Source organism: Lycorma delicatula, chromosome 6, assembly GCF_047948215.1.
Source record: "Lycorma delicatula isolate Av1 chromosome 6, ASM4794821v1, whole genome shotgun sequence".
Classification (NCBI taxonomy): domain Eukaryota; kingdom Metazoa; phylum Arthropoda; class Insecta; order Hemiptera; family Fulgoridae; genus Lycorma; species Lycorma delicatula.
Genome location: NC_134460.1, coordinates 119,904,101 through 119,917,784, shown reverse-complemented (window position 1 = coordinate 119,917,784; position 13,684 = coordinate 119,904,101). Strand labels below are relative to the sequence as shown.

General features: G+C 29.4%; 1 long non-coding RNA gene across 3 annotated transcripts in view; it reads left to right on the top strand.

Annotated features, from left to right (window-relative positions):
- Positions 1–13,684, top strand: part of LOC142326810 (uncharacterized) — a 311,674-nt gene that overhangs the window by 54,234 nt on the left and 243,756 nt on the right. The gene's annotated exons all lie outside the window — the stretch shown is intronic.

The following is a 13,684-nucleotide window of genomic DNA, read 5'->3' as shown; positions in this document are numbered from 1 at the left end:
TCTACTTGTCTGAAACATGTTTTTTAGATAATTTTAGAATTATAATTCTTAGTCATTAAGTTGAATTTTTGTGTGTTTTTTCTTACTTGTAGGAAGTAAAGAAAGTATTGTAACCGCGAAAAATTCCGGTTTTCAGATTTCAACGGAAATATCCATTTTGATCATCCCTGAATCCATGACGTCTGTACGAACGTATGTATCTCGCATAACTCAAAAACGATTAGCCGTAGGATGTTGAAATTTTAGATTTAGGTCTGCTGTAACATCGAGTTGTGTACTCCCCTTTTGATTGCAATCGACTGAACTAAAAGTGTCCAAAAATGCCCAAAACCCAAAAAATCTGGATTGTTAACTTTATTTAACTGCAGTAATAAGTCCTCATTGAGAGCTTTTCAACGATATATCATAAGTGGTCTTATTTTCATTGGTTCGGGAGTTGTAGCCAAGTAGAATTTTAGTTAATGATATATTTAGATCTTCAAAGGGAAGGCACATCGGTTCAAATCAGTCTTCATCTTCTTTTTTTTTAGTTTAAATATATATATAAATTTAGTTTAAATTTATATATATATTTTTTTTAACCTCCGGATATTGCTTCAGAGGATGAGATGAATGATTTGTAGCGTGTATGAAATTGCCAAACTTTACCGGGATTCGAACGAGGGACCTCCGGATGAAAGGCCGAGACGCTACCACTCGCGCCACGAAGGCCGGCATATTGATTTATTAATAATTATTAACCTCTGATTGTAAAAAAAGATGTACGATAAATAATAATTCAACAATAAAAAAAAAGAAATATGAAAAAATACCAGAAGTAGCTAATGAAATAAAATTTTACGTACTTTTCATTTTAAAAAAAGTGTATATGTAATTAAATAGGCGTACAAGGAAGTCTTGTGGTGGCTACATCAGATTTAAAAAAAATTCTTTATTGATTTATTTATTTATATTTTACACTTTAAAAAAATTAAAATGATGAGCTTTATCCGATTTTTTTTTTTGTCACAGCCGTGACGAAAAAGTAGTATCCATAAATCGTTCCATAGGCAGTCTCCTCCAACAGATTTAAAAGTATCAGTGGCTGGTTTACAAGTCCTAACACTCCCAGCATTGACCTATTAGAGTTTGACCTTCACAGAACCCAAAAAAATAATGAAGGGGATAAGCTAAAAAACTGATACTGAGAAATGACAAAATCTGTCTGCAGTGGAAAGAAAACATGAGACAAATACCTTGTTAGAGGATAACTCAAAGCTCTTACAAAAAAAGTTACCATTACTAATCAGTGATTTTGTATTAGCTACCGGTACGTAATTGTATGTTGTAATAAAGTTTATTCTCCTTTGTATAATATAGAGGCCAAAAAATACCACCACTGATTTATACCAATTTTGGTCCCGTAAAACAACAATTTTTCCCGTTACCGAAATTGTGAAACGTATAGATGTACACAAGTGAACTGTCGTTCAACCAGATTTTCGTTGGAGCTATATCAATAGTATAAAAGACGAAACTTTGCATTTTTTTTGCTAGTACATTTGATAGAGTAGTAGAATCTTCAATAAGGAAGACCTTGGGTTCGAATCGTTACTAAGCACGGCATTTTTTATATGCTAAATAATTTATAAAAAATAATTTTTTTTCTTTAAATATTAGGTGGATAGATGAAAATAATGTTCAGTTTTTATTTGTGGAAGAGAAGTTAATTTTTTAGCTCTTTATGACTATCCTGAAAAAGTTCTGCAATATTATTATTATTATTACCAACCTTATATGTATATATATTATTATTATTATGATTTTGTCATAAATTCATAACTGTGATTATCGTGGTGATCTGATAACTGCTATGATAAAAAAGATTCTTATAAAAATTAGGTGTTTTATACAACACTTATTTTATTATGATTTCGAAGGATCAGTAAGGCATCTAAGATAAGTTATACTAATTTTCAATATGGAATGGTTTTTATAGTCCTACACCAAAATAAAGTTCTTAATCCTCCTTCCTTAAATTAAAATACACTTCATCAAATGAATTTTTTATGAAAATTATTTTTCAGAAAAGTTTTAAAAGTTAGACATTTTTTTACCCATTTTTTATAACGTTAATAAATTTTATTATGAAAATTACTTAGAATAAATGTTGTGTGAAGGTTAAAAACCTCGTAACAAGTCTTTTTAAACTTTGAAAAGAACTTAACCCCAGTAAAAATTAATATTTCATTTTATAGTGTAGTTCAAAATCGAACCTTCTCCGACTTAAAAAAAAAAGTACTTAGTACAGCTTTGTCTTTCCGTAGGAAAAATATTACACTCGTAATTTTTATCTTCCCTTTTATCATACATGGTTCAACTTCTGATAATAAATTTTGTTTTTTCCCCAAGTAGATGATACTTTATTTTTCTTTGTTTTCCAATATTCTGTCAGCACAGTTCTATTTTTATATATGTAGTATTTCATATGATAAATTTATATTCTCTTTAAATCTATATTGTATAGCAAGGGTTTTCAATCTTTGGCCCGTCGAAAAATTAATTATAAAAATTTATTTTATCAAATACATGTGTACGTGGCACTTGTTTTTGTATGCCATCTTGGAAAAGTCTGCCGTCAGACCAATAAGCCAATCACGAAAAGCTGAGTAGTCCTCACTTTCACGCAATAGAGACTGTAAACATACAGAAAATTTATTACTAAGCTCGTCTTACGAGAAACGCCGATTCTGTTTAACAACTCTGTCTTATCTGCTCTTTCAACTGTTCAGTAAGTTGAGAGTAGGGCGTTCTAAGCGTTGCTCGTCATGAACAGACATGTTCTCCTCGCCGTAAATAAACGACATCATTTCCTTACTTTTTCTTTATTCATTACATTGTCACCACAATTTATAGCTGTAATGTGACAGTGAATTTCCACAGGAAAAACACTCTGGATATTCAAAAAACATTTGACCAATCGTACCTCACAGTCGGCAGGATTTTCAATTTTTTTATTCATTATAAACACTCGAAAAATCACTACGTCAAAATACAGCTACGGAATTTCGTAAAGCGCTAGTAGAACAAAACTTAGACCTTGACCTGTTGTTGTGAATACGTATTTATTTATAAAAATATTTTCGAAAGAATTAAAATATAGAACATTGGATGACAATCTTTCGCTTTATATAATTTCATTCATTTTTACTTCCTTGCATTACGTACAAGGAAGTGTTGTAATCGCAAAATTTATTTTATTCCTTGTTCGCATTACAATGAAGTATTGCACCTTGTGCTGCGTAAAAGGAATAATTTTAATCGTAAAAAAATGTAGTTTTCAGTTTTCAACGGAAATATACATTTTGACCACCCTTGAATCCATTTTAACTAGTTTCGGCGTGAGGTCTGTACGTACGTATGTAACTCGGATAACTCAAAAACGATTAACCGCAGAATGTTGAAATTTTGGATTTAGGACTGCTGTAACATCTATTTGTGCACCTCCTAGAACTGTTGTAATATCTAGTTGTACACCTCTCGTTTTGATTGCAATCGACTGAACCAAAAGTGTCCAAAACAGCCCAAAATCCTTAAAAAATTGGATTTTGGACTTTTTCGTAACTGCAGTAATAAGCTCTCATTGAGCTGAGATATGGTTGGGATATCTGTCCCAAATGAAAGAAGGATAACCACATATAATGTCATTATGTGACTACTTACATCCTTCTAAAGTATCTTCTAACATCTCCGTAATTTTATTTATTTCTTAACATAAATCCTTTACGTTATTGAACGTCATTATTTAAAAATCATAATTGATGCGCAGTAGTTCTCCCTACATTGACGTACTGTCTGCATTGCTCATAGTATAGTAGATAGGATAGTACATGACCCCTCTTTATAATAAGCTCAGTACATGCAAACATGCTTATCTTACCATTTTTTTTAAAAAAAACTTTCCCCCAAATTCTCCCCTTCCCCAAAAAATGAAAAAAATTATCTTTTTTACTGCAGATTTTTAACTGATTTTTTTTTATATTTCTTCCTAAACATAGTAATAGTGGAAGACCAAAAAAATACTTTGAGATAATATTGGGAGTAAAGGAACCAAACAAACTTTGAAATTATCGATTTTTTGAATTTTTTAAACTTTTTCATGTATCTTTATTTTTCCAATATATAAAAATAAATACGCAATGCCAGGAATTTATAAAAAAATTTGATATCAGCTCTTTTATTTGTGTCCTCTTTAAAAATCTTCATTTCTCATTATTTTTCCGTCCACTAAACGTTCAATAACCTTCTCAATATTTACTTACACTTCGAATACTCATAGACTTTTTATTTTTCTTCAGTACTGTCCAAATCTCAAATAAAAAAGAAATCGGTGCAAATGAGTAAGTTTTAATGAGCTATTTTATTCAGCTTCATTACATTCTCATTTTCTTAGTGGAAAAACTTTCTTCATGATTAACGTGATATTTTTATTCAATTCTTACCCCTCTTAACCACTTATTCAATTGCATGTTTTCTTTTTTCTTTCCTTACCTGGATAATGTACTTTTCATCATAAGCAATCAAATTACTAAATTATTATATTATTAAAAAAAAACATACTCGTACAGTATTAATGTAATTTAACAAATATAAAAATGTTGATTATTATATATGCAGCTGAAATATCTACAGTAAAATATTTTTAATTAATTATATATATATATATATATATATAAACCTACAAGTATATATTTGAAGCAGAGATAAAATACAATAACATGAATTATTAAATTTTGTATTACTAGAATTACTGATCCAAAATTATTACATTCCATATTATTTCAAATATTTGTTATTATAGTCCACCAGAGTTCTCGCAGAAAACTTCGATTTATATATTAAATTCCTTTGTAATATATTAATAATCCACTTTAATGAATTGTTAAAAATAAAATCTGATATATCAAAATTCAGTATTAATAAAATTAAAAACATGTTTTGTGTGTGTGTGTGTGTGTGATTTTTTCCCAACTCTTCAAAGTAATGTACGTGGTTGGAGAGGAGGTGAAATTTTTGAAGTATGAGTAATACGAAAATACCATTTACTTAAATTAGGATTTTCTTATATATAATAAATCTATGTATAAATTTTCCCACGTATAAAATTTTGTTACTCGAAAATCTCCATAACTATTTAATCAACTTCACTGAAATTTATATATGCTATAGTAGTGTATTTGAAGTAGTGCGTGTAAAAATTTGATGAAGATTTATTCAGTCGTTCTTGAGGTACGCTCAATTTAAAATGAAAAAGTTTGAGTAGGACAAATTAGAAGCGTGATTCGTTATGATGCTGCAAGTTGGATCGTTGACGTTTCTTTATCTGCGGTATCTATTGTTAAAAATATTACTATTTTTTAATTTTTTATTGCAATGCATTTTTGATTATTTTTTAACAATTTTTTTGTATCAAAAGTCCTTTTTCATATAAAGATTAAGATTAGAATGAGTTGATACTTTTTCAAAAGGAAATAAAATAAAATAACAAAAAGTCGGTCTTCTTGCGCAGAACTGCTCAAGATTAGTTAGTAATATTAGCCAGACAAAATATTAAAGATTTTGTATTATGTATATATATTATTAAAATGTATAATTAAATAATTATAAAATATTTTGTAAACCAAACTCGTTTTAAAGAATTTTCAAGAAATATGAAAACAGGTTAAAATGTGAAAACATTTGAACGTAAGTAGAGTTCTGGTTACAGTACTAATGAAAAACTTCAATCAGCTTTTCGGAAAAAGTGTAAAATATATTTGACTAAATCCATGGGATAAAATAAATAAATATATAAATAGAACTAATAAAAATCCCACGGAAACCTAAGAGTTCACATCTTAGTATTCAGCTCAACATCAGAATAGCGATATTAGAGAACTCAGTTATATTCAATACATAAACAATAGAACTCCTACAATAAAAATTATAATCTTTCATCAGTTAATACTTCTGAAAATTTGTTGTCTGGAATTCGTAATAAAGAAAAAAAATTATATAAGTGATCTTCCAATCGAATTAAAAAAAAAAGCTGGCAAAATATTGCAAGACTTTTAACGGCAATTATTATAAAAATTAAAAGCGTAAGAGCCAAAAAATGAAAAACAGAATGAATATTATTTGTTAGAGCCGAGGTGTGAATTTTAATACAAATTATTCCAAAAATATTCGTATATAGGTTAACCTTAAAAAGTAAATTTTGTATAAGTAAAGTTTGTATAAGTAAAGTTTTCTCTAAATCTAACACTAAATCTAATCGGTAAAAAAAAAAAAAATTAAAAAATTGGCTTTTTTTAAGTTTTGTGCCTTAAGGAAATATTTAAAAGAAATAACAAAAAATTATATATTTTTTTTTTTTGGCTTCAGTCATTTGACTGGTTTGATGCAGCTCTCCAAGATTCCCTATCTAGTGCTAGTCGTTTCATTTCAGTATACCCCCTACATCCTACATCCCTAACAATTTGTTTTACATATTCCAAACGTGGCCTGCCTACACAATTTTTTCCTTATATTTAAATAAATTGTAAATAATCTGCGAAAAGATTTTTTTACTCTAATGGTCCAAGTCAAAAAAAATCTGTATTTGTCAGATAGATGTTTGTATGTATGCAGGCCTACTTATGTTTGTTGATCTTATAACTCTGGACCCCGTTGACCGATCTTCTTCAAACTGGGAACATAGATACTACCTTAGGTGGGAAAGAATGTATTAAACTGTCTATTTAATGATCTCACTAAAATATGATTTCATATTTTTTTAGCGATTCTTGCTTCACAAAAGAAGTTAATGGAAGGTTTTAGCAATTATATTCTCTACATCAAAATAGGCTTTCAAACTTCTATAATTTTTTTGCTTCCCAGTCGAATGGTCTGTGGTTACAAAAAATATTTTTTTTAATTTAAAACATTTAAAAAAATTTATTTCAGATTTAAATCTATATCGTAAGTTATCCGTTGCGTTCTGACTCCCGTAGGGGAAGATGCCTTGTGACGATCCCGGTCGCCATACCACCCCCTCCGCTCATAGCTTTGATGGGCTTTAACGGAGGTCGTCTAAACCTCATAACACAACATAGTCATCAGTTTGGCCTTTGTCAGGGATGCCACCGATGCAATCTCAGGTTGACTATTCCTGAGATTGCCAACCACCAAAGAACACCGAGATCCGCGACCTAGTATTCAAATCTGTATACCTTTTCAAATAGAACTCTCGACTTTGAAATCAGCTGATTTCCGATGACGCTTTTACCACTAGACCAGCCACGTGAGTATGGCCTCTTCCAACCACGATCACCTCATAACTTACAACCCTGAACTATCAAATTATCCGATTCGCGAAAGTGTGAAACCCGCTTCTTCCACTAACACCGAAGATTTCACACAAAAACTCTTTCTACATCTAAATTCCTTTAGACTATGCACTAAGATCATTACATTATTGAATCTTTAAAAATTAAAAATAGTATCCTCACACCAACAAAACAAATGTTGATCGCAACAACGACAATTTTATTCTACAATTCAATTAAGTCCTCTTGATTTACTTAAAAATTAAGAAACAGGTTCACAAATTTAATAAGCCTTAAACGAAAATATATCCTACTTCTCGCTGCTCTGGTCCACTTTCGGTAGCGAAGATCAATGCTTATACCCTTCCACACTGCAGCACCATCACAAAGTTCACATACCTTCTCATTCTAACAGCGAATATCTCAGCTAACCGAGGCTCGATGCCAAAAACCTCATCTTGGCGAAGTAAGCACTCAGGCACCCGCCTGAGTGCTTACTTCCGAGGGCTTACTTCTGACTGCCTAGCTACTTGGGTTGCTATTCTATTTATACATCCATAACAGCATCAGACCCCCTCAGCAATCCACTGCAAGGCTAAGAATCTAAGAACTCAGCAACTATGTTCCATTTTCTTTCTGTTTTCCAATTAGCTTGTAGATCAAAACCAGAATTGATCTTTGCAAGCTCTCTCTCTAGTTACTAGTGCAAAGGGACTCTATCAACAATCATGCATAGATTAGTAGGAAAAAATTTCTAGAAATACTTGGGATTCTTCTTTCCTTTTTAACCTAAAATTGGTTCTTTTATTTTCGGTTATTTTAGTTTAATTACATTGAAGGCATTGAAGGATGGCAAAGAGGTTAAAAACTATAAGAGGAAATGTCTCCTGATGAGAAAATAATGAAAAATTGCATCACACCAAACAAATGACTGATCAAATATAATAGTCTACCATTTTTTTTGTGCCTTAATTATGGAAAATAAAATGACTTAAGTAATTAATATTATTTTGATAAAAACAACGTTAATTTCACCGTTAATTCAATTCATCAACCCTAATTTTTATAAATTGCTCATTTTAATTTTAAAAGTAAAATTTTAATGTAGTAGAAGAGGAAAAAAGGATTCATCACTGTTTAGCAACCTTAATTTGCATTGATCTCTATACTAATTTCCTTTTATAGTAAAAAACAGTATGTAATCCAGATGTTATCTAATTGTAGATTAAAACAGCTACACTGCAATCTCTAATCGTGAACGAAATTAGTGTCGCCTGGCGAAGGATTTCTTCGTGAATTCTGCGTATTGGGTAAAATAAATCAAGTTTCATTCCCATTATTTTTTTTTAAGTTTGTTCACAAATAATTTTTGTTTTTATATACAGAGATAGATTAGATATAAATAGCAAGGATATTTTTCAAAAAAAGAACAAATTCAGTATTTTTTTTTGTAGAATTTTATTTTTTAAATAATTAATCAAGGGTGTAGCACCATTTTGGATCGCAGTACCACAATCTACATAGGTTACTGAGTAACTAAAATTTTTTTCATAATTTTATCGAGTATATTGTTATTTCTGTGGCATTTCTACCAAACATCTACTTTTTCTGAAAAACGTACTTGAGGTTATTAACTAGTACTTACAAAATAGGCTTGAAGCCGTCAGGGTTAAGTATAACTTTGTATTTAATTAGTCATTTAATATTAAAATATTAAAATATTTAAAAATTGCAAAATAAAAATTTATTAGATATATTTTAATGATTTTTAAAACACTAATAATATCATAATCATAGTTTTATTATAATTTTGTACAAAAAATTACAGAAATAGTTAGTAGTCGTTTATAATCAACATTAACTGTTTTTTTATTTTAATACACTTTGAATGATAGTTTATAAATATATCAAAAAAGTGATAGTCCAACCATGATTTTCTTCGTAACCTCTTAATAGGTAGCATGAATATCGTTTTACATCGTATTAATAATTTATAAAAACGAGCTGAATCAATCTTTTTCCAAAATAGATGGGAAACATTTCCTTTCCTCTTTCTTCTTATAATGTATATTATATATAGTTATAGATAGGTCATTTTGTAAATTTTTATTCAGACTTTATGAAATTGGCCGATATATGGCATGTTTTAATTTGTCGTGCGTAATCAGTTAACCAATTATAATTGGTTATTATAAGATAACCAATTATCAGTTAATAATAACCGAAGCAATTTGTTTTACCCTTCATCTTAATATCTTCAAAACTAACAAAAAATTGCGATGGGGGCCCACCACCCCACCTCACTTAATCCCACCCCACCATTATTGTTATGGTTCAACCATGTTTACTCTAATTATTTTTTTAAGTTATCTGACTTTTATATAAATACCTTTTATTATTATTCCTTATACTATTTCTTTGTTGTTATTTTTAATGTTTCTTGTTTTTCTTGAGTTTATTTAATTTCGATTAGGATTTCTTTTAGTTGTTGGTATTCCCCTTTACTTCAAATTGCAGTGGTTTTTTTGGTGGTGTTTCAATTCTCTAGTTATCTGTGAACTATTTCTTTTGGAATTCTTTTTTTTTCTTCTATATATTTCTTTTGATGTAGCTTGTATATGATATCAATCGAGCAGCAGAGATGCAATACGTGTAATTCTATCAGAAATTCCAATAGAACTGAATTAAAAATTAAATAACAGTTGCTTAGAAACTGTCTAAACAATGCATAAATATAAATTATCTATATAAATAAAAATGTAAATGTTCGTTTGTTCACACACACACACACACACACACACCACAACCACCACCACCACACAATAATCTTATAGAAATATGTATTTAGTCAAAAGATTGGAATCGAAAAACATACTTTTTTATGTTTGGCGTAAAATAACTTATCAATAACTCATCAACTGCCAAATTTTAATAATTATCAACTGGCCTCTAAGATAATGTAACTTAACGCCCCTCTGGACTACTTTGGATTGTGGGCCACTTGAATTCATCAATGTATCGGCTTAAGTGTAACACAAGTGAAGTGTTAGATTCAAAATGCGGTGTAAATAACACAAAACAAACCGAAATACGGAAAGCTACAAAAAATATTGTTCGTCGGATAGAGTGCAAAGAAGGCAAAAAAAAACAATTCACATTCACATAAACAAGTCAGAGAACGGTTCGTTAGCGAGTTTCGGCTCACGAAACATTTAGCTCCCTCTGTAAACTTAAACTGTATTAAAATTCTAGGGGTATAAATCGTGGAGTAAGTTGAGTGCTCTCTTACGGGTTTTTTCAACAAAAAAATGAACGCAAGTGGTCCCAGATCTCTATTTCACTTAGGTTTTAAGAAAAACGGAATAAACCAAGAAAACTTTTTCTCTGAAAATATACTTTTAAGGTTTGAAATAAAATAAATTTGTTAATTTCCAAATAAACAAGAATTTTTAATTAACTAATAGAGAATTTAAATTTGAGATAATTTAAATAAATTTTCACTTTTGAAATGTGGTGCTATTGGAGAATGTTAAAAATCAGATGGATGGATAAAGTGACAAATGAAGAGGTATTGCGGCAAATAGATGAAGAAAGAAGCATTTGGAAAAAATATAGTTAAAAGAAGAGACAGACTTATAGGCCACATACTAAGGCATCCTGGAATAGTCGCTTTAATATTGGAAGGACAGGTAGAAGGAAAAAAATGTGTAGGCAGGCCACGTCTGGAATATGTAAAACAAATTGTTAGAGATGTACGATGTAGGGGGTATACCGAAATGAAACGACTAGCACTAGATAGGGAATCTTGGAGAGCTGCAATATATATATATATATATATATATATATATATATATATATTCCGGTATATATATCCCGGTATATATACCTATAGTATTATATACCGGGATAGAATAAATAAACATCCCGGTAATAATTATTTTATTTAACTAATATATAAAGAGTTATTCACGATAAATGTAATAAATATTTTACGTGTTGTATACGTGAAATAAAAAAACATTTATATCATATAAACATAGGTTTGGGAATTCTTTTGTTAACGAGTGTCAGCTGGCGAAGGATTTCTTCTTGAATTCTGCGTATTGGGTAAAATTAATCAAGTTTCATTCCCATTATTTTTTTTTAATTTTGTTCACAAATAATTTTTGTTTTTATATACAGAGATAGATTAGATATAAATAGCAAGGATATTTTTCAAAAAAAGAACAAATTCAGTATTTAGAGGTAATAAAGGTATAAAGAGGTTACAAACTATAAGAGGAAATGTCTCCTGATGAGAAAATAATGAAAAATTGCATCACACCAATCAAATGACTGATCAAATATAATAGTCTACCATTTTTTTGTGCCTTAATTATGGAAAATAAAATGAGTTAAGTAATTAATATGATTTTGATAAAAACAACGTTAATGTCACTGTTAATTCAATTCATCAACCCTAATTTTTATAAATTGCTCATTTTAATGTTAAAAGTACAATTTTAATGTAGTAGAAGAGGAAAAAGGATTCACTGTTTAGCAACCTTAATTTGCATTGATCTCTATACTAATTTCCTTTTATAGTAAAAACAGTATGTAATCCAGATGTTATCGTATTGTAGATTAAAACAGCTACACTGCAATCTCTAATCGTGAACGAAATTAGAGGACTCATAATCTCGTAACCAACTAACTACTGAACGGAACGAACTACGGTTTAACTGTATTCTGAATATCCATGAATACCGATATATATATATATATAATGTACATACATACATATATACATTCATTCAGATACTTTTACATACAAAAAGGAAAAAGAGAGAATTTCCATCCAAACCTCCCACTGTCATTATTCAAATACAGCTAAACTTTAACATGTAATACATTTAATAAAACAATTATATTAAACAATTAAAGAATTGTAATTACTAATCTTCGTTATTGAGGATTATTTTTAATTAAAAATTATAATAGAGTAAATTAATTTACTAATTATTATATTTTTTTTAAATTTAAATCCGTTTAATGATCAGAAACAGACTGTAAATACATCTACTCGTTTTCCACAGAAAGGATTATAAAACACCTAAGGCTAAATAAGTAATAGTTGGTTTCTTTCTTTGATAGTATGATGTTCATTTTGTAGTCTCTCCATATGTTAAATAGATTGAAGGCGTTACTTACGTAACCGAATTTTGGTGGATTTGACTTACTGAATCTATATTCGGCTAAATAAATAAGGTAATGAGAAACCACTTCACTCCTTATTTTCCGTATAAATTCTGGTATTGGATGCTTGTAATTCTTTATAATGGCTATGCTAGTAGTGATGGTGAATTTTGTTGAATTATCTACCTTTTGTGATTATAAAACAAAAAATAAATATTACAAATATACTACCATTTCGCTGATCTCCGTGGCGGAGTGGTAGCGTCTCGGCCTTTCATCCGGAGGTCTTTAGTTCAAATCCCGGGTATATTATTTTTCATACGCTACAAAATTTCTTTCCATATCCCACGCACAAGCTTCAAGCTTATGTAGTGATATTATCAAGCCAAAAAATAAAAAAATCCTAATATAATAATAAATAAAACAAAAATTAGATAAAATAAGATTGCGCTAAAAAACCGTTTACAAATTTTTATTCTATATAAAACATACTACATGGTCGTTTCAATTTTTAAATAATAGTAGTCGCTGAGAAAAAAAAGTAAATAAATTAATAGGAACAAATTAGATGATAATAAAAATATTATTAACGAATAAAAATGTTTATGGAAATATAAAACGGGTATTTCTAATATTTTTTTCCTTTTTTAAATAAAATGTGAAAAAATACGAACTGTTGTTTTTTTTTTCAGTAACAATCAAAAGTGTAAATTTAACTCAAAAATATTTTTATTGAAACTCAGACTTCCCACCAAAACCTAATGGACGACATTTATATAGTTTGGATAAGATAAAAATTTATCTAAAGACAAATAGAGTAATGTGAACCTTACCAATCATATAAATATCTCCTCCAAAGACATAAAAATTAAAGGAAGAGATAATGTTTCAATGTTCATATGACTCAAAAATTACAACACATACTTTTAAGGAATTATTTTTTTTTTGTCTTGATGATATTGCCTCAAAAGCTTGGCTTGTGCGTAGGTTATGGAAATAGAACTTATATAATATGAAAAATGTCATGCCTGTCCGGGATTCCAGTCAGAGACCTCCGGATGAAAGACCGAGTAGAGTCTCGGTGTAGAATGCCGATCTTCATACTACTCCACCACGAAGATCGGTAATTAAAATTAAAAACAAAGGGTTGCATAACGTTCCTGGCTTCACCCTTCCAGATTTTT